Source organism: Leptonychotes weddellii, chromosome 12, assembly GCF_054177405.1.
Source record: "Leptonychotes weddellii isolate Sample4059 chromosome 12, ASM5417740v2, whole genome shotgun sequence".
In the NCBI taxonomy this organism is placed as follows: Eukaryota; Metazoa; Chordata; class Mammalia; order Carnivora; family Phocidae; genus Leptonychotes; species Leptonychotes weddellii.
Genome location: NC_138380.1, coordinates 61,970,374 through 61,997,842, shown reverse-complemented (window position 1 = coordinate 61,997,842; position 27,469 = coordinate 61,970,374). Strand labels below are relative to the sequence as shown.

The following is a 27,469-nucleotide window of genomic DNA, read 5'->3' as shown; positions in this document are numbered from 1 at the left end:
CTAGGAAATAATCCAGAGAAATAATTTACCCAGAATGTGGTTACTTTCTTTTGGCAAGGTAGGTTTATTTGATTCCTAGAAATATACATTTGAAATAAACAAGTAAGGAGGCAGAACACAAAGAAATATACACTGATTTCACAGCTGGTAAAAATAAAGACTTAAGGCACTGATAGAAAGTGAATTTAAAGCAACATAAATAATTTATGTTTTATAATCACTGGATTTGTACCCATAAATTTAAGCACTTAAAATGAACTTTTAAGATGTAAAAGTTTTTATTTTTGTTGTATAGATATTTTCATGGTTGCATTTTATTATGGATTGTTAAAACATAGGCATTTTGGCTTAGCATCATCTTTGAAAGAAAAGCTGATGGAAGGAGATATAAGAAGGGGAGGGGGCAGACTCAAGGAGGCAAAAGTGAAGGGGTTGGAAATACGGTGATTATAACAATTACATGACAAATATAGGTAATTACAGTATAAGCGAAGTTGCATTTGGAAGTTATTCAAAAAGCATTTACAAAAATCTAAAACTATACAACAGATATCTCTGAATTCATTTTTCCAAAACCGAAAGCGAATTTTATGTGTGTATTTATTTATTGTAGATTCTTCACACCTACTATATAAAAACATAGACAACATCCTGTAATGAAGTGTCCAGAAGACAAAAAGCAGGAGTTGCTTTAGACATTGGGATCATTGATTTCCTCATAAGTCACTCTTCGATTTCTAATAAATCTTTATATACTAATAACGCATCTGTTTCTGGACATCTTTTATTGTTTATATTTGGCACAAATTGACCAACTTTGGTCATATAAAATACATAAAACATATCTCATCTGATATATATATCCCATACAAAGCCATATAAGACATTTGGCAGTGGTTTTAAATTAGTTTCCTTACAGGTTTTTATTCAGAGCACGATGTAGAGCATATGTTGTCTTAAGTGGAGAATATTTTCAAGCCTTTTTTTTCCCCTTCAGTTACCTTACAATTTTAAAAGCTGATTCAGATTCACATTTCTTTTCTGGGGTTTTAGAGCCCTTGCACCACTGAGGTTAATTTTCAGTTTTATTTCTTTCAACCAAGATACAATAGACTGAAGAATAACTTCCAGAGGAGATTCTCAGGCAGATGAGAGCTGCTGTGTAAGAATGTTCTTTTTTTTTTTTTTTTTTTAAAGATTTTATCTATTTATTTGAGCCAGAGAGAATGAGAGAGAGGGAGAGAGCACATGAGAGGGGATAGGGTCAGAGGACGAAGCAGACTCCCTGCCGATCAGGGAGCCCGATGCGGGACTCGATCCAGGGACTCCAGGATCATGACCTGAGCCGAAGGCAGTCGCTTAACCAACTGAGCCACCCAGGCGCCCTGTAAGAATGTTCTGGAACCAGGGTGAAGTGGGGCTCTAGGAAAGTAAGTTAGACAAGGGAGCCAGCTGTAGGGCCACACCTGTATCTAGCACTGATGAATGACAGGTTCACGAAGGCAGAAGAATCTCTTTCCTGAAGGCTGGTAGGGACCCCAAGGTTTGATTGGTCCCTGAAGTCTGGTAATATCACAGATTGGACACCGAATTTAGAGAGTTTAAAGCTCTAGGACTTTTCATGCAGACAATTAATAATAGCAAACTAGACCTAACACTTATTGAATGTTTCCAATTATATGCTAGGGGCTGTGCCAAGTGCTTCACATGGATTATTAACTCATTGAAATATCACAGGTGACAACTGTCATTATTACCCCCTTTTTGACTTCTAGGAGAGTCAAGTCTCAGAGGACTCTAGTGACGTGTGCAAATATACAAAACCAGTAAGCGGTAGACTTAAGTTCACTCAAGAGACTCTGATTCCAGAGTAGGGGAATTGGGCCACCTCACTGTCTCTCTGGAGGGCTCTAAAGCAATCTCTTAAAGGCTAGCAAGTTAGAAATTTGCCCAGCATGTTTTGTAGTGGCCATTTAACTCTTTCCTGGAGCCATTCTTTCAAATTTTGGAGCATTAAATAGATTAAGAGGTGAAACAGGTATGTTCGCAATGAGCAGTTTATAATTTGTAGGGGGGTTTAGGGAAACCCTGTACTTTCGGCACAAGTTTTTAACAAACATAAAACGCCCTAAAAAAATAAGATCTATCAATAAAAATAACGTCTATGCCTGCTACCTAACCCCGTTCTCAAATGCACATTGTCAAAATTTGTATCTAACTATACACATCCACCCAGACCTCTTCAACAAGCCCTTGCAGGTCATAAGAATTCCTCAACTGTAATGCATTTTCCCCTTCTTGATCTCTCATGGCAGATGTCTTCGATTATTCTACTTCTCTTAGTCTTAGTATTAAAACAAATTGTGTCTTTTCATTAGCTTCTGAGTTTCTGGAATATAGAGATCATTCATTTCTTATTTATTTACAGTCCTATACCCAGTATCTATACTATGTCTGGACACATGATAATGAAAATAATTATAACTACTTGTTTAAAATTTGTGCTGGGGATATATTATCAGCCATTCATGATGAATACAACTTGACAAATTTGGTCCTTCTTAATCCTGGCCTAGATTCTTGTAATGAACTTTGAATTAGTCTTTGCTTGTTCCAATCCCCTATCCATCGAAACTCCTAGATGACCCTTCCCAAGTGTCATTTCCTGCTCAAACATATGTAATGTTTGAATCGCCTCTTCAGCCTCCCTTAAGTCCCAGTCTGCTCCCCTATGAGTCTGCCATATTCCAAAAAATTTGGACCACTTGACATTTGCTGAGAACATGTTCTTTCTCTTCTCCGGAGCTTTGTTCATGCCTGAAAATGTTCTCCCTCTTCATTTCTAGTGTTTAAAAGCCCTATCTATCCATTTCAAATATCATCCATATTCATAATTCTAATTTTCTCCTACCATCTCCCCCATCCTAACCAGATGAGCTCCTATCAGAGTTCTCTTAACATATTGTATTGCTTTGGCCATTTTCTTATTGTTTGCCTTTAATTATATGTTTGCGCCTTCTTCTACCTTCAATTGGATTTTAACTCTTTGTGAAAAGGGATTATATTCTCATGTTTGTACCATCTGAAGCTCCTAGCACAATGCTTTGCAGGTAGTGGGCACACAACAACTCCCAAATTGGGAAGATAGTAATAGCAGTTGGCAATATACAAGCAGGACGTCAAGTGGACAGGGGTTCCAATCTCAGCTAGATCACTCAGTAGCTGGGCAAGCTAGTTAACTTCTTTGAGACCCATTTCTTTAACTGTGCGGATGACATTTTATCTACTACACAGTGCTAATGAAAAATTTAAAAGAAAATTGTCTGTAGAGTTTGACATCTATTAAGTATCCAATACATGACAGGGGCAAGTATTTGTTTCATAATTTTTTTCTCTGAAATACCTTGAATTCCTTCTATCTAAAGACATTCCACTTGTCTCTCTTTTAGCCATATTTACAGTTACAATAATTTGCTAGGTAGGCAAAATTGGAAAAAGGATGGCCATTTTATACATAGGTATGACATAATATTTACAATCACATCTATATTTATTTTGAAATTACTGTAGTAGTCGTCGATTAAATAAATTCATAAATATTTACTGAGCATATATTACGCATCAAACACTGTTACAGGTATTGGGAATACAGCAGTGAATAAGACACAGTCCTTGTCCTCCAGTAACTTCCATGCTAATGTGGACAACGATCCCACAGATACTCAAGAAGCACAATGAAAAACTTACCTACAAAATGGTACCAAACCGGCATTGATTAGAATCCCAAACTCCATTTCTGGGTCTAAAAACTTAGCTGTTACAGTAAGCTTCCGGGGAGTTCAAGAATGGTTACCCAGATTTTTAAAAGCTAGGATTCTAAGAAGCAATGTTGTGGAGGCAAGCTTTATCTTTTTCTTCTGGGAAAAAACATAGGGATAAATCAGACTATGTCTTTGTGTGTAGCAGATGGATCTGAGCTTTCTCTACTTCTTCTTAAATGACCTTAAAGTAGTTGTCTGGGAGTGAAAGTTGTTCAATGTTGCTATGTCAGCAGCAGCTCCCAAAATACTGAAGCTCTTCTGTTTGCAGCAACTTAGGTGAGTCCTGCCGATTACACCGAGATAGACGGATTGACCTTCCCAGGTGCTCTGCTTTCGAGACCCGCACGAAAGGGCGAGCGGAGGGCCCTCCCGCGGGAGGGGCGCGGGGCGTGGGGCGTGGAGGGCGTGGAGCGTGGAGGGCGTGGAGGGCGTGGAGGGCGTGGGCGGGGGGCGGGGCAAGCCCCGCAGCCTGGGTGCCCGAAGGGAGCTGTCAGTGTCAGGCTCGCGGAGAGAGAGGAAGTGCTGGGTCCCCGAGGAGCGCGAGCCAAGCGGCCGGCGCAGCGTGAGACAGCACATCCTGCGCGCGCCGGGCCCGCCGCCCTCGGGAGCCGCTCGAGCCTCGACCCCGCAGCCCCCCGCCGGGAGCAGCCGCCGCGCTTGCTCTAGGAGCCCAGTTCCGCCGCCGCCGAGCGCGTCCAGGTAAACAAGACGGGGGTGTCGCACTCGCCCGGCCGCCACCTCCGCGCCCCTCTTCGACCCTCCCCGCCCCAGGGTCGTCGCGCCGGCAGCCGGGCAGTAGTTCGGGCCGCCGCAGCCGCAGCCGGACCCTAGCCTCGGCCCCTTCCCCAGGCTTCTGCGTGCTCCGCTGCGCCCTGAGGCGGCCAGAGTCCCCCCCCCCCCCCAGAGGCAGCCCCCTGCTGCAGCTCCCCGGGTAGAGCCGAGAGGCGAGAGCGGAGGAGGAGGGGTCGTAGTGTCATCACCTTGTCGCCCACCTTGTGGGCTGGGAGGGGCGTCCCAGTGCGCCCCGCCTCGGTCTTGTCCAGGGCAGCAGAAGGCTAGCGGAGGAGAGATCCGCACCCCTCTGGGCCACCAGCTGACGGCCCCTGGGGGAGGGGGAGCTGCGGAGGGAAAGGAAAGGATGCTGTTTGATTACATTTTCAGAGGTCTGCAAAGCTCTTAGATGCTGTTGCTACCCGCCAAGTCGGAGGGAGCGAATGTACTTCCAGCAGGGCATTAATTAAACACTCACGCAAGAAGATCCCAGTTTCTCTCACTGCTGCAAAAAAGTGTGGTTGGGGGATGTGTTTTCTTAAACACCTTCCCAGCCGCGTGGCTCTCCTTCCCCCACTCCCACTCCGGAATCGCTCTGGCCTTATGAATCTGTGCGGCGTCATGATAAGGGCAGTGATCCTGGCAGCACTGATGGGAACTGAGTGCGGGAGTCTCATGACTTGTATCTCGGTTAATAAGGTCAAACAGAAATCCAGGATCAGGACAGGAAATTACTTAGGAGATCGGAGACCCAACAAAATGCAGAAGATGGAATATATTATGGATTCTGGCCTCTACCACGTCTAGGTAAGGGGCAAGAACAAGTAGCCAGCCATTTTCTTGCCTGGAATGCCTTTCAAGTGTGCTCTGTAGACTTATTGCAGTTCAGGGTTGTGAAAAATTGCTTCCCAATATTCCAAATTAGCAGAAAGCGTAGCTGACAATAAGACATGGGTAACTGCGGAAGACATCATATGGCTAATATTAGCACAGATACCGGTGAGGGTCTATGCACATATTTTCACTGTGAAAATTACAGTGGAAGACAACCAGTGTTAATGCATTCGAAATGGAGAATTCGGTGCAAGTTGCATCCTGAGGGTGCTAGTGGGAATGTGATTAATACTTCCTCTGACTGTTTAAAATGCCAAGTTTTCTCCAAAAGTTTGGGTGTGAGAAACAAGGACCCAAACTCTGCTCTTTTGACCATGTTTCTCAATAAAATACACTCAGACACTGCTATCACGCAGTCATCAAATGTTCTCTTCATTTCTTAATTAACCTGCCAATATTTCTTAAGTTCTGAGGATTCAGTGCTCCAAGAGCCATTTTTCCGAAAAATCTTGTAGCGCCATCTTTAGGAAGTTAGGATAATATGTTTGGGTGTCCAGTGCAGGCTCTTTCCAGCCTGTCCAGGTCTGGGCCCAGTTTTTGTCCCAGAATCTCTTATGTCTCTCTCTTTCTTCCTTGTCTTGGGCCCCAGGCACTGATGCACCTTCTTCCCTTGCTTTGGACCTCGAGGATGCTGCAGCGTCTGCTACACAGTGCCCAAAAGCAGAGGCATGGCTCAGCTCCTCCACACACCCAGCTTTTCCTCTTCTACTGAAGCATGTCCTGAAGCTCTTTGGTGTTTGAGGTCTAACATCATTAGGTGTAATCACCATTTCTGATATGGATAGAGAAAATAAACTCAACCCACAGGAAAGTGGGGCAGTTCTTGCAGTAATGGTCCCTGGTCCCTAGTTTCTGACAAAACTTCTGAGATGAGGAGAGGAGGTCACACAGCATTTGTGCCATCATGCTTTATGTCTAAAAGGGGGCTCTATTAACTTTCTTCCCAGCCCTTCTACTTCCCCAAACACTTCTTCCCAAGTCTATGTTTAATAAATAAGCCTTTCCCTTGACTCCAGCACTGAGTCAAGTAATTCTTAGGGATCCATCCTGGGTGCTGCTCTATCCAGTCTTGTAAAATATATACCATGTCTCTCAACACAGACTGTGCAAAGGTTTTGTTCAAAGTTACCTAATTGGCTACTCATTCTTCCCCATCACCCTGTTTCTGTCACTTAATCTAGCCTCAAATGAAAAGGTCCTTTGCAAACTTAAGTATATTCCTTCATCATTTTGTTCTGTCTATACTTTGCTCTACCACGTAAAACAAAGGTTGATAATACATTGAGCAATTTACCAGTGCTCAATACATTTACTGAATTTATTACATTACCAACACGTTTATTAAAACATTGAGCACCTGAACAGGCACTGGATTTTAAATTACTTCTCCATGTATTAAGTTATTTAATCCTCACAAAAATCCTTGACATCCTTTTTAATCCTTGACAGATGAGGAAACTAAGACGCAAAGATATTAAGTAACTTTTTGAAAATTGCTCAGCTACTAAATTATAGAGCCAGGATTTGAACCCTGGGCAGTCTGAATCTATTCTTCCATGCTACAGAACAATTATATTGGTTAATTTTCATAGAGGGATTATTAATCTCTTTTCTTACGTTAGCTCATTTAAAATTTTAATTTCTAAACCTTCGCCCAGGTCCATGTAAAAAATATTCTTGGCTAGGAACTTTTCATGGATATCCTGGACTGATTTTCTTTGCTTCCTCTCTACAGGAAGCCTGGGACCAGTGTGAGAGTGAAGCTTGCATTGTAACATAGACACCACTGTCCAGGTGCAAACCCTTAGGTGCCCACGTGTTCACAAAGGCATCTCCTGATTCTTTGTTCAGAGGAGGCTTCTTAAATAGGAATCGTAGGCATTGTGGAGGGCAGGAGCATGATGGTGTTCAGGTGGTCATTGAACCTGATAATCTTGTTGCGAAATTTAATGCATATGTACCTAAATGCAGCTTTCTTGAGGGGAAAAAGGCTATTTGTGACTAAAAAGAGATTAAGAACCACTGGTTCACATGCATGTTTAGGAAAAGGGGTAGGAACCGAGGTCACTCTGCTGAAATGTGTTGAAAACAAGGCAAAACTATCCTGTGAGCACCAGCCAAGAAAAAGTGTTCATAGCTATCAGAGCACTGTTAGCATTTTGCTACCGAGGCATGCTAGGGGTGCCCCGATGCAGGTGTAATTAGGCTAATGCACGCTGCAACCAACTAAGATCTCCAAGCATGGCAGGCAGCCTTAGCACTGCTTGCCATTTGTTGGGTCCTTACCGTATTTATTTTCGGGTTCATGAAATCATTCTAACATTCCTGTAAGTCTGACATTTTTATCTTCATTTGACAAACAAGGAATCTGGTGCTTGGAAACATGAAACCATTGGTCAAGGCCACCTGAAGCCAGTTTAGTGGGAACGCTGGATTTCAAGTGCAGGTTGGCCAGATTCCAAAGTTTGTTTGTTCTGTTCCCATCCTATCTCATTGTTTTTCTATGTGGGACGCCAAAAAGTACTGTTTTAGTGTAGCTTTTCACTGTGGCAGGACAGAGAGTCCCTCAAGAACATGCTCACATGCTGATATGAAAAGCCTAACTGTATTATCAAAGGGGAACAAGAAAATTAGACACCTCTCAGTGTGGTGGAGGATAAGCAAGCCCTGCTTTCCCTTGAGGTGTGCTCAAGCCCCCTACATTTGATTCTTAAGTGTCACTAGGCATCTTGCTGAACACTAAATGCATAGCAGTTCACAACTAAGCCCAGAAAGTTGACTTTGCAGGAGTAGGTATTAGCCAAGGCTTTATTCATTTCAAAGATTAATTTATTTCAGAGCGAATTCGAAGCTGCTCAGTGTTCTGGGGCTTCCCTGATACAGTGACTGTGCCATGATCCGGAACACTAACTCGGTACTAAATCTTGGGAGGACCTCTGCTTCCCAGACAGCCTATGTGTCCTTTAATTTTCGGTTCATAGCAGTCCTGAGATCCTCACAAGCAGCCGCTCTTGCTTCCAAAATATTACTTAATCCTTAACATTTCTATGCTCAGCCATATTTTTGCTGTACTCTTAGAGAACGACCTATTGTTTTCACTTTGGGGCACAGACAAGCTAATGCCATCAGTGTGGCAAACACACAAAGCAGAAATTTATGTTCGAGTCAAGGGCATTCTTTATAATGAAAGTAATGAGTCTCTGGCACCATGGAGAATGATTGCACTTGATAAAGAGATCTGCCTGGGAACAGATACCGGTGTGCTTTATTATGCTTCAAGGTTTTTTTCTCCTATAACCTCTAAAGAATTTTTTTTTTAATTCTGCTGCTCTCTTACACACGTTTTAAGTTGGCATCTGACAGTTTTCATCGTAAATTTAAAGAATCACAGTGAATGTGATTTCCAGAATATTGTAAACTTGGATGTTTAAAAATAAAACGATGATGTCATTCTTTGAATCCAATTAAAGTCTAAGTACTATACCAACCTCTATATCAGAAGTACCTGAAGAAGCTCCTCAACACAAGGGTATTTTTATACCTTGTGGTCAAGCGTTGCAGGCAGATTTGGGGAATCAACTGTCACAGTAAGATTTGGGGCTTTTTTTTTTTTTTTTTTTTTGGTCTGGTAATGGGGAGGAAAGGCTTTTGCAAAAACGGAGGTGGGAAAGGAGGCCCTGAATGATTCTAAACCACAGGCACATTCTCTGGCAGGGTCAGTTTTTGGAAAGAAATCAGACAGAAGCTTCAGATCTGGAAATTAAAGTGTCATTAGTTCTCATGCCTGCATGGTCTTTAGAAAGACTTGATGGGCACCAGGGGCACGCAATGCCGGTTATCAGAGCATGCATGTATCTAGCGCAGGTGTTGTGGCTTATGGGTCATTGCGGGCAGTGGCCCGGAGCTGGGTCCACAGCCTTCTGTCTGTGTGGCTCAGACTCAAAGTGGGCAGGACTGGAAGGCCCTTCAGAGCTGATGGTCCCATTTCCTGCCCAGGCAAGTGACTGTGTGGATAGCTGTCTTTCCTCTATTTAGTGATTTACAGAAGAGATTGACTTACTCTAGTGTGTTTTTACTTTTTTTTATTTTGTTTTTTAAGATTTATTTATTCTAGAGAGCAAGAGAGCATGAGCTGGAGGGGCAGAGGGAGAGGGAGAGAGAATCTCAATCATGCTGAGCGTGGAGCCCCAAGGCATGGCTCGATCTCATTACCCAAAGATCCGTGACTTGAGCCGAAACCAAGAGTCAGACCCTCAACCAGCTGCGCCACTCAGGCGCCCCTCTAGTGTGTTTTTAGATCAGTGGTTCTCAGGGGTGATTGCCCGCCCTAGGGACATTTGGCAATGTCCAGAGACATTTTTGGTTGTCACAAGTGGGGAGAAAGTGTGGCTACAGGCGTCTAGCAGGTGGTGGTCAGGGCTGTCGCTGAACAGCCTGCAATACACAGGACAGCTTCCACGACGAAGAGTTATCCTGCCCAGAATGTCAATAGATAGGCTATTTTTCTACTGAAATCTTTCCTGCTGTAATTTAAGCCCATTTCTTTGGTCTTTTACAACATAAAAGGGTACAACATCTAAGAGGCAGTGTAAGACAAAGGAAAGAAGAAGCCAGGTATCTCATTGAAGATATGGGAGCCTCAGTTTCTTCATCTGTAAGATGGGGGATAATGATGCCTGGCTTGCAAAGTTATTGTAAAGATTGCAGATAATGAGAGAACAAGATTTAAATACATGGTGCCCACTCAGGGTGTGGAAGATGATTTTATTATCCAACAACAATTATATCATTCTCTAGCCTTCTCTACTCAGGGATGTGTGTGATCTTGCCTTCCTTTGAACCAAAGGTATGCTCTTTATTTTTTTTTTAAGATTTTATTTATTTGAGAGAGAGAATGAGATAGAGAGCATGAGAGGGGGGAGGGTCAGAGGGAGAAGCAGACTCCCTGCTGAGCAAGGAGCCCGATGCGGGACTTGATCCCGGGACTCCAGGATCATGACCTGAGCCAAAGGCAGTCACTTAACCAACTGAGCCACCCAGGCGCCCCAAAGGTATGCTCTTTAAAATTTTTTTTTATCTTGAGTTATATTACTTACGTGCATGCCTTTTTCCCCCTTCTAGACTCCAGGCTCTCTGAGACATCCTTGTATCTTTCAGCGGAGAGTCTCGCACATGGTTGATGCTCAATAAGCTTTGTTGACCTGAAACACTAGCCAGAATAAATCCCACTTAATTTTCTTTTTATTATAAGATTTAATTCTTTCCCTTTGGATCATTTTAATGTGTTTAATAAAAACATTCACTTCCTGAAATGTAGTTTCCATGGCACGTCTGGGCCCAATTTGAAGGTAGGCTCAGTAATGCCTAGAATTCTGGAATCCTTGCCTTCCTGAATTAGGATCACATGGAACATTTCTGCTGTGAGAAGGGGAGTCTTGAGAAGGGCCACTTTTCGTTCTAGAAATGACAGGGAGGATGGTTTGAGTCTGGTGTTTCATTTATGAGCCCCCTGGGCTAATTCTTTTGATCTTTGGTCTGATTTCTTTGGGGGGAGTTTGGTTTCTTTAGTTTCTTTCTGGTGGGAGGAAAGGAGATTTTGATTCATTTGTCAGATTTCTATTTTATACTCATGTCTAGAGTGAAGCCAAGAGTAATGTGTACATTTTAAATAGCTCTAATGAGTAAATGATAACACAATATTTTATATCCTTTGCATAGTCAGTTTCCCTCTTAGAATACAGGCTAGATGGTCTACTCTGACCTGAAATAGTACCCATTTCTTTGTGTAACAAGCTGAAGATTTTAGGAATTGAAATGGAATGAAGTCTTCTCCTGTTAAAAGTATTTTAGATTCTATAACGCACGTATGGAAACTTTTATAAGTTTATCTAGCTGTTGAGTGTTACGGTGAGCCCAGGCTTGGGGGATGACCATACGATTGTGTCTCAGAATCGGCTTGTGGAATTTCAGTAGTTGGTGGGTTTGGGTGGCTGGAAAGGTAGCAGGCTCTGTGGGGGAATGTGTGTTTTGACAGTGTCCTCTTTTAAAATGACAGCATGTCTCCTGTTTCACCATCTGCCCTGGTAGTATCAGAATAGCAAGGGTTTGTGGGAATTGGTGTGTATTTTGTGGAAGAAAGAATAACAAAAAACTTCTCTGCCTGTTTCCTTGAAAAGTGTGACTGTTCACTTTCAGAGGGTATAGGTTACCGCTGATTTGGAAAGGGGATCTTCCCTCTTTGAATGCTTTCAGGCACAGGGGAAAGTGAGAATCTATTTACATAAGTTAAAATGCCAAACTAAATCTCCCAATGCAAATATGGACCACCCAGGGACATTGTAACAGGCCAGGTTCGGGGTTTTGAATACAGATTTTCTTGCTTCCTCTTTTAAGCTTTTTAATATTTTTCAAATGCTGCTGAAAAGTAATTGGCATATCAAACAAGGATGAAACCCCATATCTTTTGCTGTAGCTTTTAAGGGGGGGGGGATCATACTCCTTTCCCTTGAGAGCTCCTTGTTTTAGAAATAAAAAAGTATGAATTGCTAAAATTTGAAGGCCAACAAATTGTAAGTTTTAGTTTCAAGTAGATGAAAAAGTCAGGTTACAAACAGTCTTAGGGGAGGAGGAGGATACTCTCTTCAGATGTGCCCTTTCCCCGAGTACCTTCTGGCCAGGCAGAGCCATTTACCTCAGTAAAATGGGCAGAACTTTGCTTTGGGAGATGTGCCAGGGTATCGGAAACATCACCCCTTAATAATGCCAATACTATCTCTGCCTTCCCAAACCCGGGGAAGGTACATCTGGGCAGCACATGAAAAGAGTATTTTCTAAACTCTCCGGGGGGAAGATTCAGAATGAAAAGTTGCTTTAACCAGGGCACATGTTCTGGCGACCATGGGGTTAATAATGACACCTAGTGCTTTCTTAGTCCTTATACCTGTTAAAGAAAAAGCTATCCATACACTTGTTAAAGGAATGGTAAGACAGGCTTTTATTCAGTGGGACTATAATGATAGATGCCCGGACCCCTGCACTGGGAGTTTGCAGTAGGGGAGAGAGATTGGGAGCAACTCTGAATACAACAAGGAAAAGTGGGATTTCTAGGCAAGGAGCAATGCCGGAGGCAGTGGATGGAAAATTACTAAGAGGACATGTCCAAGGTAAGTGGGGGACAATCAGGCTAAGCCAACCTAACAGGATTCTTGCTGAAGGCAGGCCAGGGTGATCAGATACCACCTGGGAGATGGTGGAGGATGAGGAACCTCATCAGATATCGATTAGATATCAGTGATCAGATACTGAGGGTGGGGGATTCTGGCTAAACTGACTTAGCAGGACTTCTGCTAAAATGGGGCTGTTGAGAATATGCTGAAAGATAGGGCCAAGTTGAAAAAGAACTCAGGGGAGCCTGCCTAGCCTTTGGTCAAGGGGAGAATCTTGGTCACACCCTCTCACTGGGCATGCCGTAGCAAAGCGCAGGTGGGGATGGTAAAGGGAGGTGGTGTACCTTCAGTTACCAACACTAAATCAAGGAAGGTGAAAAGTAACGAAAATGCTGGATCGTTGGAGTGGATTTGGGCCATGGGAGTGTATTGATCAGGTTAGGCTACATCATGATCCAGTACAATACAAACAAGTCCCATCCATCAGCAGAGTAACCCAACAAGGTTTTTCTTGCTCATGTTATATGTCCAGTGTGGGCCAACAAGGGGCTCTGTTCACCGTGTCCATTCAGAGACCCGTGCTGTGTGATGTGCCCCAATCTCATACATCTCATCAACTAAAGCAAATCACATGGCCCTGCCTGGCTACAAAGGAGTTGTTAGGTGTACTCTTAGAGTTGGGGAATAGGAATTTTTGTGATTAACCTAAATGACTATGAAAAGGAGGGACTTCCCTGGGTTCTGCCTGTTCTTGCTGCTAAGCACAGTTTCTGAAAGGCCTCCTAGGAAGCTCCCTGACATACAACCACACATGTAGTGGTTTCAATATTCAATGTTAGCAGCACCTGAAAGAATGCCCATATAGAATATGAAATTCATTGGCGTGATCTTATTTAGCATTGTGAGTAATAACAGGGTCCTGGATTTACTGAGCTTACAAATCTAGATTTTACTGATAATGAATAAAAGAAATATGTGTAGGTAGGGGTGAAAGCTAGGTTACTTCAGTAGGTTTTTAGTCCTAGTGAAGAACATGTATTTAGTACCTACAGAAGGCTAACCATGAGTGAGACTGAATGCTTTGTGGGTACATGAAAATGAGCAAGTATCGGATCTTTTTTTTAAGATGATGATTATTATTTTTTTAAGTAATCTCTGTAACCAACGTGGGGCTTGGACTCACAACACCGAGATCAAGAGTTGCATGCTGTACCTGCTGAGCCAGCCAGGTGCCCCAGAACAAGGTATAGATCTTAGGGACTGCTGTCTAATCAGGGAAAAATAGCAAAGTTTAATATATTTAAAATATGGATATGTGTTATCACATATATCGCATGGTTATCACATAAGGTAAAACATGGTAAATACCTAATAAAAGTATAACAAAGTTCCAAGAAGGGAAGTGATTAATAATTAAGTGAATAATCACTTCTTTGAATTTTCAGGCTGACCGGATACCACTGTCAATCAGGCAAAATCATTAATATTTTATCTTCATCTTCCTTTTTTGTTCTTGGGTCTAATTTGATCCCAGAACAAATCATAACAGTGGTCAAGAGACAGTATGAGAGTGTGACCTCTGCAGCTGGAGTTCAAATCTCAGTGTCACCAAATACTAGCTCTGTGACCTTGACAAGTAATTTTGCCTTCCGGCACCTCATTTTCTTCATCTATAAAACAGGAGTGATAATAATAGGGCCACTTCCTAATGTTGTGGTGAGATTTGAAAGACTAAATCCTACTTAATTTTCCATTTCTTACAGGATTTAAATTTTTCCCCGTGGATCATTTTGATGTGTTCAGTACAAACATTTAACTTCCTGAATGTGTCCCCCGTTGGGTCTCTGGGCCCCAAATGAATGTGGGCTTGGTAATTCCTAGGATCTGGAAGCCTTGCCTTCTGAATCAGGATCATATTGAACATTTCTGTCTGTGCCCACCAGAGCAGTCCTGGGCTCAGGGTAAGTGCAACATAAGGGCCAGATGGTCAGTCTGCATTTTCCCTGGCTTGTGAGGCAGTCTTCACCTAGAGACTGTTAAGAGTATCAGGTTGGCGGGCGCCTGGGTGGCTTAGTCGTTAAGCGTCTGCCTTCGGCTCAGGTCATGATCCCAGGGTCCTGGGATCGAGTCCCGCATCGGGCTCCCTGCTCGGCGGGAAGCCTGCTTCTCCCTCTCCCACTCCCCCTGCTTGTGTTCCCTCTCTCGCTGTGTCTCTCTCTGTCAAATAAATAAATAAAATCTTTAAAAAAAAAAAAAAGTATCAGGTTGGCCTCTGTTCTTATCTTGGAATTTGGGCCTGCTGAGGACACATTTCCTAGCCCCGCCGACTTCCATCCCCAGCATTTCAAAATGATGTTAAGTTAAAATCTAACATGGTACACATCCACTGTGACTAAATCATGGAAGGATTCTGCGTGTCTGAGTCCAAAACGTTAAAAGGTCCAGGGGCTTGGGCCTAGCACCACTGATAAAGGTTTGAAGAACTAGAGGCTGGTGTGATAGAGGGAAGGCTATGTGGTTCATCTTGGCAGATGTACACATTTTCTCTCCTCTGTGTCTTCTTTGGATCTCCCCTTTGCCCACCGCTCCTTGAGTATAACTTGATGCTGCAGAGTGTTTGGGCTGTAAGAGGTGAAAGGGTAGACATGAGGACTCTTATGTTTCACAAGTATGTACGACGACACCTCTCTACTGTAGCCCAAACTTCTAGGAAAAAGGAAAGTTCATATCAAGATAAGGGAGGACATTTGATTGACTGAACCATTAAAAAAATAGACTGGGCTACCTTTAAGGTAGTTGAGAGTTCAAGCATGCCACTGCCAACCGAGGAATTTCTGTGAAGGGATTATTGTATCATTGAGAGAGCAGGCCAGTATTTGGTCATCTCCATGTTCTTTTTAATCTGGATTTAAGAACCTGTGATTTTATGTACTAGAGAGAGCTTTGCATCACTTTTTTTTTTTTAGATTTGTTTATTAGCGTGTGTGTGTGGGGGGAGGAGCAGACGCGGAGGGAGAGGGAGAGAGAGAATCCCAAGCAGTCTCCCCGCTGAGCACAGAGCCCTACGCTAGTCTCACCACCCATGAGATCATGACCTGAGCTGAAATCAAGAGTCAGATACTCAACTGCTGAACCGCCTTGAGCCACACAGGCACCCCTGCTTTGCATCACTCTCACCACTGGCCGGGTTCTGCCATTCACTAGGGCCAGCATAAATAAGAGGGCAGGTGCCAAACTGGAAAAATAAATGTGACAATGTGTGTCTACTTTCTTTCCCACGGAATTGTTCAAGTTGTAACATTCAGTCATTCAGTAATCATTCCTTAAGCGCCTTCCAGACACTGGGAATGCTATAGCAGTGTCAGGGCGGGTAGAAGGAAATTTAACAGCTTATGACAACCATTAAAAACAAACAAAAAATGCTTGCATCTAACTTCACTCCAGACTGGCCACATCATCATGCAGTTGAGGGCTCGGGCTCACTCTTTCATTTGTTCATTTATTTGTTCATTCAGTAATCTCTTAATATGCCCTGATGATATTCAAAGTTGGCTAGACAAATACATCATTTCAAAGGCAGAAACCCCCAACCACCATATTCTTTTTACAGCATGAAGAAAAAGCAAACTATGAGACTCCTGGCGGGGCGGGGCGGGTAGAGTCCTCACCCTGAATGCGTATGTTCTGCAAAGAACTTATTACAAATGCTAAAGCACCTATTTTGAGCACTTGATTTCTCGCTTTTTCATCATATACAGCAAAGGTGTGATATGTAAGGGAAGTGTTAATTCTAGTTGTTTGCATTGCTTAACACATTTGAATAGATTGGATTTGTTTAACATGGAAATGTTTGATTTTTTTCAAGACCCTTACAGGTTTTAAAATAGATACAACTTGCTGGTGAGGAGACACCAAAGAGCAGAAACAATTGATCTGAATTATGACCTGAGAATGTTACACCAAGCACAAACCTTTCCAGCTTGTCCCCCATTGCACCCTGCCACCTTGAACCCATTTGACTTACACTGCAGACCAGCGAAACTGTTTGCCATTCCCCAAACACAGACTGCTACCTCCTGTCGCTGCCATTTCTCTCATGCTTACTCTCCTTTCGCTGGAAATGCTTCCCCGGTTCACATCCTACCCATGTTTCTGTGTGTGGCTCTCACGGTCCTCCTTCAGAAAGCTCACTCTGCTCCAGTTCCTGCATGCCCTCCGTGTGCTCGCTCTATCTATATTTCTATCTATCTAACTATTTTAAGATTTTATTTGACAGAGAAGGCACACAAGCATGGGGAGTGGGAGAAGGAGGAGACTCCCCGCTGAGCAGAGAGCCCATTGCAGGGTTTGATCCCAGGACCCAAGATCATGACCTGAGACAAAGGCAGATGCTTAACTGACTGAGCCACCCAGGTGCCCCCCACCTTGTTCTTTAAACCTTCATCATGTACTTACCCCATAGTCCCTTGCAGCGGAGCTGTTGTTTTCAGACCCTACCATATGTGGGGGAGGAAAAATAATTTTCTCTCTATCCTTCTAGGTACTTGGCTGAGAACCTCCCCCTCCCCCTATTAAAAAAAAAAAGATTAACAGGAAGAAAACAAAACAAGTTTAACAACTTGTATACTTCCTGTACACATGGGAGAAACCCAGGAAAACTGAATAACTCTCCAAAAGGTCTCAAGCCACCACTTACATAACATTTCCAGCTAACCACAAAAGAAGATGTTGGGGGTTATGGGAGGTCACCAGGGTAAGGGTGAAAGTCATCAGGAGTAAAGGTATTATGCAAGTTTAAGTCCATGCCTTCTTCACTGATAAGGGTTTCTGGAGACTGAGTCATCCTTTTCCTGGTACAGAGAGGGAGCACCCTTAGAAATGGAGACTTCCCTTATACATTTAAGTGTCTCTTACAAAAGGGCAACTTCTACTAAGTTTTTAGAGCTTCTCCTATATCTGCTGTTTCTTAAAAAATAACCAGCTTAAGATAATCCATATTTGGTGGCGGCATGGTCTGTTCCCTTTCACAGGTTACAAGCTTTTGGAGATGGATGTATCTCAATCATTTGTGAAAGTTTCACAGCATCCAGGAGGGACTTTGCTTGGTAGGGGCTCAGTGAGTAGTCATTAAATTGCATTAACATAAAGATAAATTTAGCATCATGGAGCCAACTACTTGGGCTTCCTGGCTCTTAGCAAATTAGAAAATTTTGTTGATCAGTGTGCTTCTCTCTCCTTTACAAATGTCTGGGGAAGGAACCTTGCTCAGATATCCACAAAGTATTCTCACATCTCCTCCCATCAGGTAAATCATCCCACTCTCTTTCTCCTTCATCCTCTACTGCTTTCCCACAAAGGGTCACTGTTCAGGGACTGGAGAGGTGGAGAGAATAGGTGCTCTGATCTGCCAAAGGGATTTGGGGTCAGGGGGCTGTATGTGCATATGTATGTAGGTTCATGTTCCCACGCTAAGAACATGAGCAGGTGACATGCTTGGCCATCAGCACTCTCACCTGCAGTCAGCTCTCGTATTGCAGCTGCAGAGATGGAGACATTAGGGCCAGTCAGCGGTCAGCTCTACAGATAGGCAGGATTAAGGTCTTGAATCTTAGTTGTGAGGGTCTAGATATTAGACTGTTCTTATGTAGCCAAAATTCTCTAGTGGTCTAGTGATGAATTCACATAAGCAAGTATGTGTTTATATATTAGGCAACAAATATAAAGCCAACTTACTGACTGGCCAGGAGAAACCTAACTTCCCGTGGGATCACAGTACCCTTCCTTATAGATCAGTATTCTGAAATCTGAGAATTCAGGTTCTTAGGCCCTTGGTATCAGAGGTCTGAGCTGGGCATGGTTGGGGCAGTACTAGCCTGAGGGGATTAGGGGTAATCCTGAAGGTTTGGTCCAGAGGTAACATGGGTACCGAAAAATCAAGCAGATAGTCCAGTCACATAATACATTCAAAAGGACTGGGAAGGGAGGCAGATTCCAGGTGTGGCAATCATATGACAACTAAGGACACCAGATCATAGCAAAAGGGTTGAGAAGGAGGGTGGGGAACAAACCTAGGAGAATCTCAAAGACAGTGGAGCTTTGACACTTTATAGAGAACAAGGCTGGGAAGAGAGGGAGGAGCTCATGCAGGCACATTTTTGAAGCCAACTTTGTTCATTCATTCAACAAATATTATCAACTCTCTACTGGTCACTATTCTAAGTTGGCAATACATCGGTGAACAATATAGATGAAATCTCTGCCTTTGTTGGAGTTTAAATTCTGGGGAAGGGAGAAACAATGAAAGATACTTAAATATGTTATAGAATATGTTAATTGGTAATACACTTAATGATGAAAAATAAGGCAGTAGAAGGGCATGAGGAATGCAGGTGCAGTGAGGGGAGTTGTTTACTCTTTTCAGTAGGGTGGTCAAGTAAGACCTCAATGAGATGAAATTTGATCTAAGCTTTAAAGAAGCCAGTCATTCAGATACTTAATATCAGGCCAAGGACATGGCACAAAGACCCTGAGGTGGGAGTGTACCTGATGTGTTTGAGGAATAGCAGCAAAGAGGGGCTGGAAATGAGGTCAGAAACGTAATGAGACTGGATTGTGTAGGGCCACGGAGGCCATTGTAGGACTTCGGCTTTTACTCTGAGATGGGAGCCACTGGCAAGCTTTATGCAAGGAAGTGACATGATTTGGCTTGTGTTCTGAAGAATTACTGTTACAGCTGAGAATAGCCTACAAGGAGAGGGGGCAAGGGTAGGAACTAGGAGACCATTTCGGAGGCTTTTGCAATAATATGGATGAGAGATATTGGTGGTTTGGACAGGGTGATGGCGGGGGAGGTGGTGAAAACAGGCTGATTCTGGACATGTTTGGAAAATAGAGCCTTAATAATTTGCTAATGGTTCGGATGTGTGATTTGACAGAGAAATCAGGGATGGCTCCAAGATTTTTGGCCTGAGTTAACTGGAAGGCTAACTCAGGAGTTGCCTTTAGTTGAAGTGTGGAAGACTGAAGGTTGGATGGTGTACATGGAGCCAGAGCATGGGGAGCAGTTTCACAGCTGGTGTTTCAAGGTGGTGGCCTGATGCCACTATGGTGACCCTCCTGACGGACACACAGAAAAGATGGTGTCAACTGGTTAGGGTGTCCTTTTCCCGGACATACTGCAGAAAACCTGAACAAATTCCACAGCACTTTTCCTGTCATTTCAAATCCATTTTCCTTTAATTATAACAGTTTTTTATAGTTGTTCACCACTCATTATGTGGTGGTTTTCCATGACATTACATGACATCACCCTACCTGTGATGTTTTGGTCCTGTCATTATAGTTCTGACTTGGGTGATGGCCTGTGTTTTAATATAAGGTCTAGTTGAACTCTCAGAAAGTGATCATGCTATATTTCCATTATTTCCAAATTCTTGGAGTGTACCTGCTCTCATCATCTCCCACCACACCTAGTGTCACTCAAATTGGGGAAGTCACTTTTATATGTCCACTCTGCCACCCTCCAAGGCTATGACTATTTGGCATTGGTCTAATCAGAGTGATGTTCAATGAGGGACATCGGCCTGGATGGTGACAGGCATTCCTTGGGGTGATGGTGACACCCCAAGGAATGGGGACAGCCTAAGGGGTAGAAAAGGAGGGAGATGTGTCCATAAAAGCTACTACTTACCTTGGATATTTTGTTACTCCTTCGTATGGTCTTGAAAATTGAGATATAATTCTTTCTCTTTAATTCTTTCTGCCAAATTGGTTTTCTTCAAAAGCCAATACGCACAAGCCTGCATCCTATTTTCACTCAGAGAGACAGATGGTTGAAACTGACTCTAGCTAATTTTTTTTTTTTAAAGTCTTGAAGTAAAAAATACACATGAGTATCAGAAAGGTTCAAGCCTTTTAGGACTGGTTGAGAAATCTGTTGTGAAGACTGCCTTCATACCACTGAGTTATCTATTCACATACAGACTACTGTGTGTGCGGGGCCAGGCGAGGGATTTTGCAGCCAAGCTTTTCAGATCGGTATTTGCTTTCTGAAAGGAATATAAAAGTTGTGCTGATGGGACAAATAGCAAATTCCCAAATCCCAGGGTCATTTGGCATCTGTGTTGACATGGTCTGCAGGAAATATGTCACGGCTGTGCATTTCTGGTAGTATTGATTTTCTGCACTCTTACGGACATTCCTGGGAAGCCGGAAAAGCGGGTTAATCTTTGTAACTCTATTTGCCTTGATGTGCTTGTGCCTTGAAGTATCCAGGGATTGATTGATTGATTGATTGATTGATTGATTTCACTTTCTCTCGTAGATTTAAACAAATAGCGCTGAGCTTGCCTTGGTTGGTCATTCTGTGGTAGTGTGTTCCCACCAGCGATCTGCAAATGGATTACAGGTTACATGTGCACTTGGATGTTAATCTCTTGGCTCTCAGGGTAGTTAGAGCCCGGGTCAGTCTCCTGTGGGAGCGAACAGCTTTCTCTGTTTCCCACAGTGTGCTGTACAAATATCATTATGATCTGTGGGTGTCATGTCATGTAAAATGTTGGCCGAGAAAGGACAAAGGTAGAGATACATTTATCATTTAAAATTTGCCAGTTTTAAAATTGCGTAGCTCCATATACCTCAAACTCTTTTAACTGCAGCTAATAATAATAAATAATATTTATATGTAACAGTGAATATATGTATGTCCAAAACAAGTTCCATGAACCAGTCATTGCCCTTATCATGTACAGTGCATTCTAATACTTCTGATCTGTTCATCACAAAAACTGCCACCTGTGACTACTTGCAGACTTGATTTTGTAACTCACCAGTGGGTTGCAACCCATGTTTAAAAAGGCTGTTGTCGTGTGTATTGCAAGCTAGGAAAAAGTTACCTGGTCTTGTACTCATCCAAATCATTCCGTGTTTCCCTGCTGCCTCAGAGAAGTTCCAAGCCCCTAAAAGCATGGCGGGGCAGCCCCTTGGCTGTAGGGTGACCAACTGGTCCAGGTTTGCCTGGCATTTTCCTGGTGTTAGTGCTGAAAGGCTTGCATTCAGAGAACCCCCTCGTTTCTCGGCAAATGGGGATGGTTGGTCGCTCATCCTTTGGGATCTGCTATCTGGCTGTATTTCCACCCTCACTTTGCTCCATCTGCTTTTGTATTCAGTGCTCCATCCATATCAACTTACTCATCCCACAGACTGGCCATTCTCTCTCCCACCTCCCCACCTTTGCCCATGTTTCTTCCCTCTGCCTGGGAGGCACCCCTCTCCTGCCGTCCTCTGGTCTCGTCTTCCTCTCTGACAGTCTGTTATGTCACCCTCTCCATGGAACCCTCTGCCTGCATCCTTGCGAGCACAGTAGTGCCACGGACTACATCGATTTACAGGATCTTTGTGTTTTTCTCAGCTTTCTTATTCTTTATCGCCTGTAGAACAAACATGAGAGGCAAAACTGCTGATGCGACGTGTGGGTGGTTATGGCAAAGAAAGAACACAAAGGAAAATGAATGAACCAATGTAGATGCTAAGGCCAGTAGGGTGGAGCCAGGGAAGACGAGATAAACCTACAACTACAGGCATGTGCAGCAGCTATGAGCACGTGCTCCAGAGGCTGGGGTTTGAATCCTGGCTTTCCACATGTCAGAGGTGTTGATTGGGGTCCCTCTGCATGTGTGTCTCCACTCATCATAACATCAGCAGGGATGGATGGTTTTTAAAATTAGGTAGGCTTAATTACAAGTTCGTAAGTGTTTTGTAGTTAATTTGGGAGAGTATTGAATTAATTGGTTGTAAGATGAGATATCTTAATAACTTATATTTTTAGAAATTTAAAACAGATTGCGAACATTTATATTGCTGAGTTATATTGAGAAAATCTATTCTGACTTCATTATTTAAGCTTTACAGTTTTTCCTTTCCTTATTTTTATTGTGTCTTGATCCTATTTCTTTTGGGATGACAGTTTAAATTTGTTCTTAGTTGTAAGGTGCAAGAGCATCTGGGCACTTTGAATTTCCCTGTTCTCTATCAGGATAGAGTGCCCACTCTGGGCAGGACTACTGGCCAGGGCTGTCTTGATTTAACTTGGCTGCACGGAAAATCTGGCCCTTTTGTGGGAACAGCAGAGTCAAAGCCAAAGCTGGTCCTATCTGAAGATTTGCTTATTATCAGTTATTTTAAAGATCAGCCCCACAGATTACCTGAGAGTTGTTTATTTTTAGACACGTTCACTCATCATCTTTGCAACTCAGAGAAACAACTTCAAGTGCAAGACGGCTGTGTTCTAGAGCACTGATATTTTTACATCACTGTTAAAAAGAATGCTCAACTGTCAGTATGACTTTATCCTCAAGGCATTTTGGGCAATATATTCTAGATTTCTGAATTTGTTGGTTGAGATAAACAACAGAGGCTGTCAGTTATAAATAGAGTGGATTTTTGCTAAATAATCCTTTTAGAGACAGAAGAAGGAGATTAAAAATGTAAACCAGGCAGGAGAAAATTACATCAATGGGTATATAATGGTAGTGATTTAGGAAAAAAGATAGTTCAGTGGATCAGGCAATGTTAGGATCATGTGTTCGTTGCACATTTGTATGAGTGGGTGACAAATCCATTCCCACACCCTGCCCGTGGGAATAGAAATTGGTTGCATAATTAGGGAGAACTTTGGAGTTTGGTCATGTAAAAGCTTAGTGCACTGACACAATTTATTGATGATTAGGAAATTACTGATAGCAAAATCACAGATTTTTTTAAAAAGATTTTATTTATTTATTTGAGAGAGAGAGAGCATGAACAGTGGGGAGGGGCAGAGGGAGAGGGAGAAGAAGGGTCCCCGCTGAGCAGGGAGCCAGACTCCGGGCTCAATCCCAGGACCCTGAAATCATGACCTGAGCCGAAGGCAGACGCTTAACTGCCCCACAGATTTCTCATTTCTATCTAATGGATGTTTAGTAGTTCAAGAGACATTTCCTGAGCACTGACTGCCAGGTACTAGAAAAACAGGCATAGATTAGATATGGCCCATCTCTTTGAGGGGCTTTCAGTGTAGCAGGAGGAGAGAATTACATAAACAGGACATAACCAGGCAGTGAGGCACGTGTTCCAGCAGACCATGCACAGGGTGCTCTAGGGCCACCAACGAAGAGTTCTTGGCCCTGGCTTAAAGCCCTAGGAGGCCTTCCTGAAGGGAATGTGATTGAGCTGAGACAGACAGATAAATAGGAATCCATCAGGTAATGAATGGTGAGAAGGGCATTTCTGGAATTTGTAAAGGTACAAAGGAAGGAAACAGCTTGATATATGCCAGTAAAATGTGAACTAAGAAGTAGAAGGATACATGGACAGAGAGATGGGCAAAAAGAGCATCTTCTGTGCATGGCAGGGAGTTAGGACGTGTTTTGCATCTAGAAGGAAGTCATCGAAGTGTTTCAGTCGAGGGAGTGTCCTCATCAGATCTGAGCGACAGGAAGATCACCCTGACACAGTGTGGAGGATGTGGAGATCATCAGGGAGTAAGGTTAGCATGGGGACAGAAAGATCAGTGAGAAGAGCACTGTGGTTGTCAGATGAGCCACGTGAAGACTGGCATTGGGCAACATGAGTGGACACAGATAGGCAAGGGCAGGCTTGGAAATATTAGGTGGCGAAATTGCGAGGTGTGGTGAAAACGGGCTGTGAGAGTGCGGTGAGTTTGAGGATTTCAGGGCTGATCAAGGAGAAGGCAAGACCCTGAGGTGGAAGCACTGCACGACACACTTCATTGGGTGGCCCTTGGATAGTATTGCATGAGAGGGAACATCCCTCATAGCAGGAGACCTTCTAGACCCTGAAGCATGGTGCCACCTCCCATAAAGGGCAGCGGGAATGTGTCTAGGCAATGCCGCCCGCAGTCAGGTGGGGAATCTCGGGGCGGGGGGTGGGTGTTTTATCTATAGCTAGCAGATATTGGGTGAAGTTTTGCTGGGTAGGCAAAGCAGGCGGGCTCTAAATGGCTAAAATATGCTTATCTGAGTTATATTTAAAGCAACTGGATATGTCAGAATTTGTGTTTGGGGCCACAGGGCTTTGAGATGATGGTTCTAGCTCGATGTGAAGAAATAAACAGTGTAGGGACCAATACTCAAGGGGCATCTTTAACCATTTACATAACAGCAAGTGTTTGTTCAATGCCCATTATGTGTCCAAGAGGAGGCCGAGGAGCCGCTGTGCAGGTTTCAAAGGAAGATGACATCATGGTCTGTGGAGAAGTTGCCCCTTTCCATGTGCTCCTCAAAAATGCCCCTTCGGGTAGAGAAGCTCCTTTCTGTTTGCCTTGAAGGGCTTTTGAACCTCTAGGAGCCCAGAGACATAGTCTCCTATCATATGAAGTGTAGTAGTGGTAGCCTTCTTTATTTGGCTTCTTTACCTGACATCTGGCCTAGGCAGGCAGTACATCTCTCCCATCTATCCTGCCCTGACGTTGGGTGCTTCTGCAGGACTCTTTGCGCACGGTCTCACTTCTTAATTCACTCCAGTTTCCCTCCTGGTATTCCCCAGAGGGCTCTCGTCTCCTTTCTTCTGTTCTCTTTTCTGGTTCCTTTTCTGTCCTAATTCTTAGTGACAAAACACTGCCCTCTGGTTGTCCAAACTGTCCCGTCTTTAGTTTCATACTCTTTCAAGGATGCTACTTGAGATGGTGCACTTCCTAAGGACTCTCGATATTGCCTGGTATTAACTCCGAGATACGCTAAGATATGAATGGCTGATTCCCTTAAGGGAGGAACGATTCTTTTAACAAAGAGACGCTTGTTGAGTCTCTCAATTGGTGGAATGCGCTGTCGGGGTCAGAAATAACTCAACATTTTCCAGAACTTTTGGGCAAAGATGACAATGGCTTTTGAGGCCTGTGAGGTCTAAGGGCTCTCATCTCTACTCTGTTAACTAGATGAGAGGGCAGATACCCCCTGGATTGATTTTTCTCTCTAGCATAATGGGCCTCTGTGCTGAGTGCTTAAGAGTCTCTTCTGTGTAATGTGCCGCAGTTGCCTGTGCTTGATTTACAGCGTTAGCAGGACGATTTGTGTAGCTCAGAATCCTGTAACAGGGAAAGCGCGACCAGAGATAATATGCAGACACAACAATCTTAAATATAGCTCACAAATCCAACAAGAGCGATACGAAAAGCTTAATTTAGAAATATGGCCTGATTTCCTAGTCAAGAAATTAACCCAGTGTGAGTAAAATTGAGAAGAGCCCAGAAAAATCAACGTAGATATTTAACTCTATGTATGTACTGAGATTTTTATCCCCCCCCATCAAAAACAGTAGTTCTTTACTGACATAAATAGATCCTTCGTATGTGGATGAAACTTTTGCTGTCTTGGGACTACCCAATGTCGGCTTTGGTGGTGTGTTTGGGAATTTCAGAGGCAAAGCCTTTTCTCCTGGTGTCAGCTCTCCCATGCAATTTACATTTGCCACCACCAGGTGGTGGTAGAGAGTGACTGAAAGGTTGGACTACAGGTAGACTGATCAGGAGCCACCATAAAAGCCTTTTGTTTAAGAAGAGCTTCCTTTTGACTAAAATGGATAAAATCTTGAATAAACACCAAAAGGGAAGCATTATTTGGCAAAAGTATTCAAGAATAAGGAGATCTGGTATCTCCAGCTCTGACTTGTCCACTTAATGGTAGTGAACTTACATTTCTGCATCTCACTTTCCCTATTTATGGGTAAAATACCAGTACTGGATTATATAATCTTTGAAGTTCTTGTCCTGAAACAAACATGTATAATTTTAATGATTAAACAACAAAATTGGGGCACCTGGGTGGCTCAGTCGTTAAGCGTCTGCCTTCTGCTCAGGTCATGATCCAAGGGTCCTGGGATCAAGCCCACATCGGGCTCCCTGCTCGGTGGGAAGCCTGCTTCTCCCTCTCCCACTCCCCCTGCTTGTGCTCCCTCTTTCGCTGTGTCTCTGTCAAATAAATAAATAAAATCTTAAAAAAAAAAAAACCACAGCAAAATTAAAAGAACGAAAGAATTAAAGACTTTTCACACAACAGGGAAGTCTACATTTTATTAGCGACCATTTTAGTTTACATTATAGCCAGGCTGAGACCCATTAATTTGTGTGTGTGTGTGTGTGTGTGTAGTGAGGGGAGGAAGAGAACGAGGAGTGAGAGAAGGTTTCTCAGTTTCTCTTCCTTACCTATTACCTGGCTTAAGCAAGTGAGAAATGAGAAATCATTCATAGGTAAGTCTATGGAGCCTTTCCTCCAAAGCCTTCCACAGGAGCCTTCCTCCTAAAGCCCCCTGCCTAGGTTCTTTTATAGCGACTCTTAGCAAAATTTCGTTTCAGTCTCTAGAGGCTTTAGAATCAACTCCACCTTATCAGAAGCAGGTAAGGCAACCTGTGGTCTGAGGATCCCTGGGGATCCAAGATGTATTTGGGAATCTCTAAGGTCACAACTATTTCCACAGAACGTTATTTTTATTTGTCTTTTTCACCATATTTACATTTGCAGGGATGGTGTGAAAGCAATGGTAGGTGACCCTGCTGATACCTTAGCAGGAACTGTGGTACTGGTACACCAGACTGTCCCAGTACCAGCATCAGACTCCACTGCCCCCCACTTGTGGTTTAAACGAATAAACAAACCCTGTTTCACTTAAGAATGTCCCTCATGGATCTTGCCATTTGCAACGACGTGGGTGGAACTGGAGGGTATTATGCTGAGCGAAATAAGTCAAACAGAGAAAGACATGTATCATATGACCTCACTGATAGGAGGAATTCTTAATCGCAGGAAACAAACTGAGGGTTGCTGG

General features: G+C 43.3%; 1 protein-coding gene and 1 long non-coding RNA gene across 5 annotated transcripts in view; one reads left to right on the top strand and one right to left on the bottom strand.

Moving 5' to 3' along the window:
* The window catches only part of LOC145716413 (uncharacterized), a 103,107-nt gene extending 98,927 nt beyond the window's left edge, over positions 1–4,180 (bottom strand). Inside the window, exon 1 of the long non-coding RNA XR_014139048.1 lies at positions 3,748–4,180. This is a non-coding gene — a long non-coding RNA (uncharacterized LOC145716413). The remainder of the gene's footprint in view (positions 1–3,747) is intronic.
* Positions 4,181–4,318: 138 nt separating this feature from the next.
* Positions 4,319–27,469, top strand: part of DYNC1I1 (dynein cytoplasmic 1 intermediate chain 1) — a 301,647-nt gene continuing 278,496 nt past the window's right edge. For 2 of the 4 annotated variants that reach the window (XM_081800510.1, XM_081800508.1), the window contains exon 1: positions 4,319–4,520. The gene's annotated coding sequence lies outside the window, so the exon portion shown is untranslated. The remainder of the gene's footprint in view (positions 4,521–27,469) is intronic. The other 2 variants (XM_081800509.1, XM_081800511.1) reach the window with 2 other exon arrangements.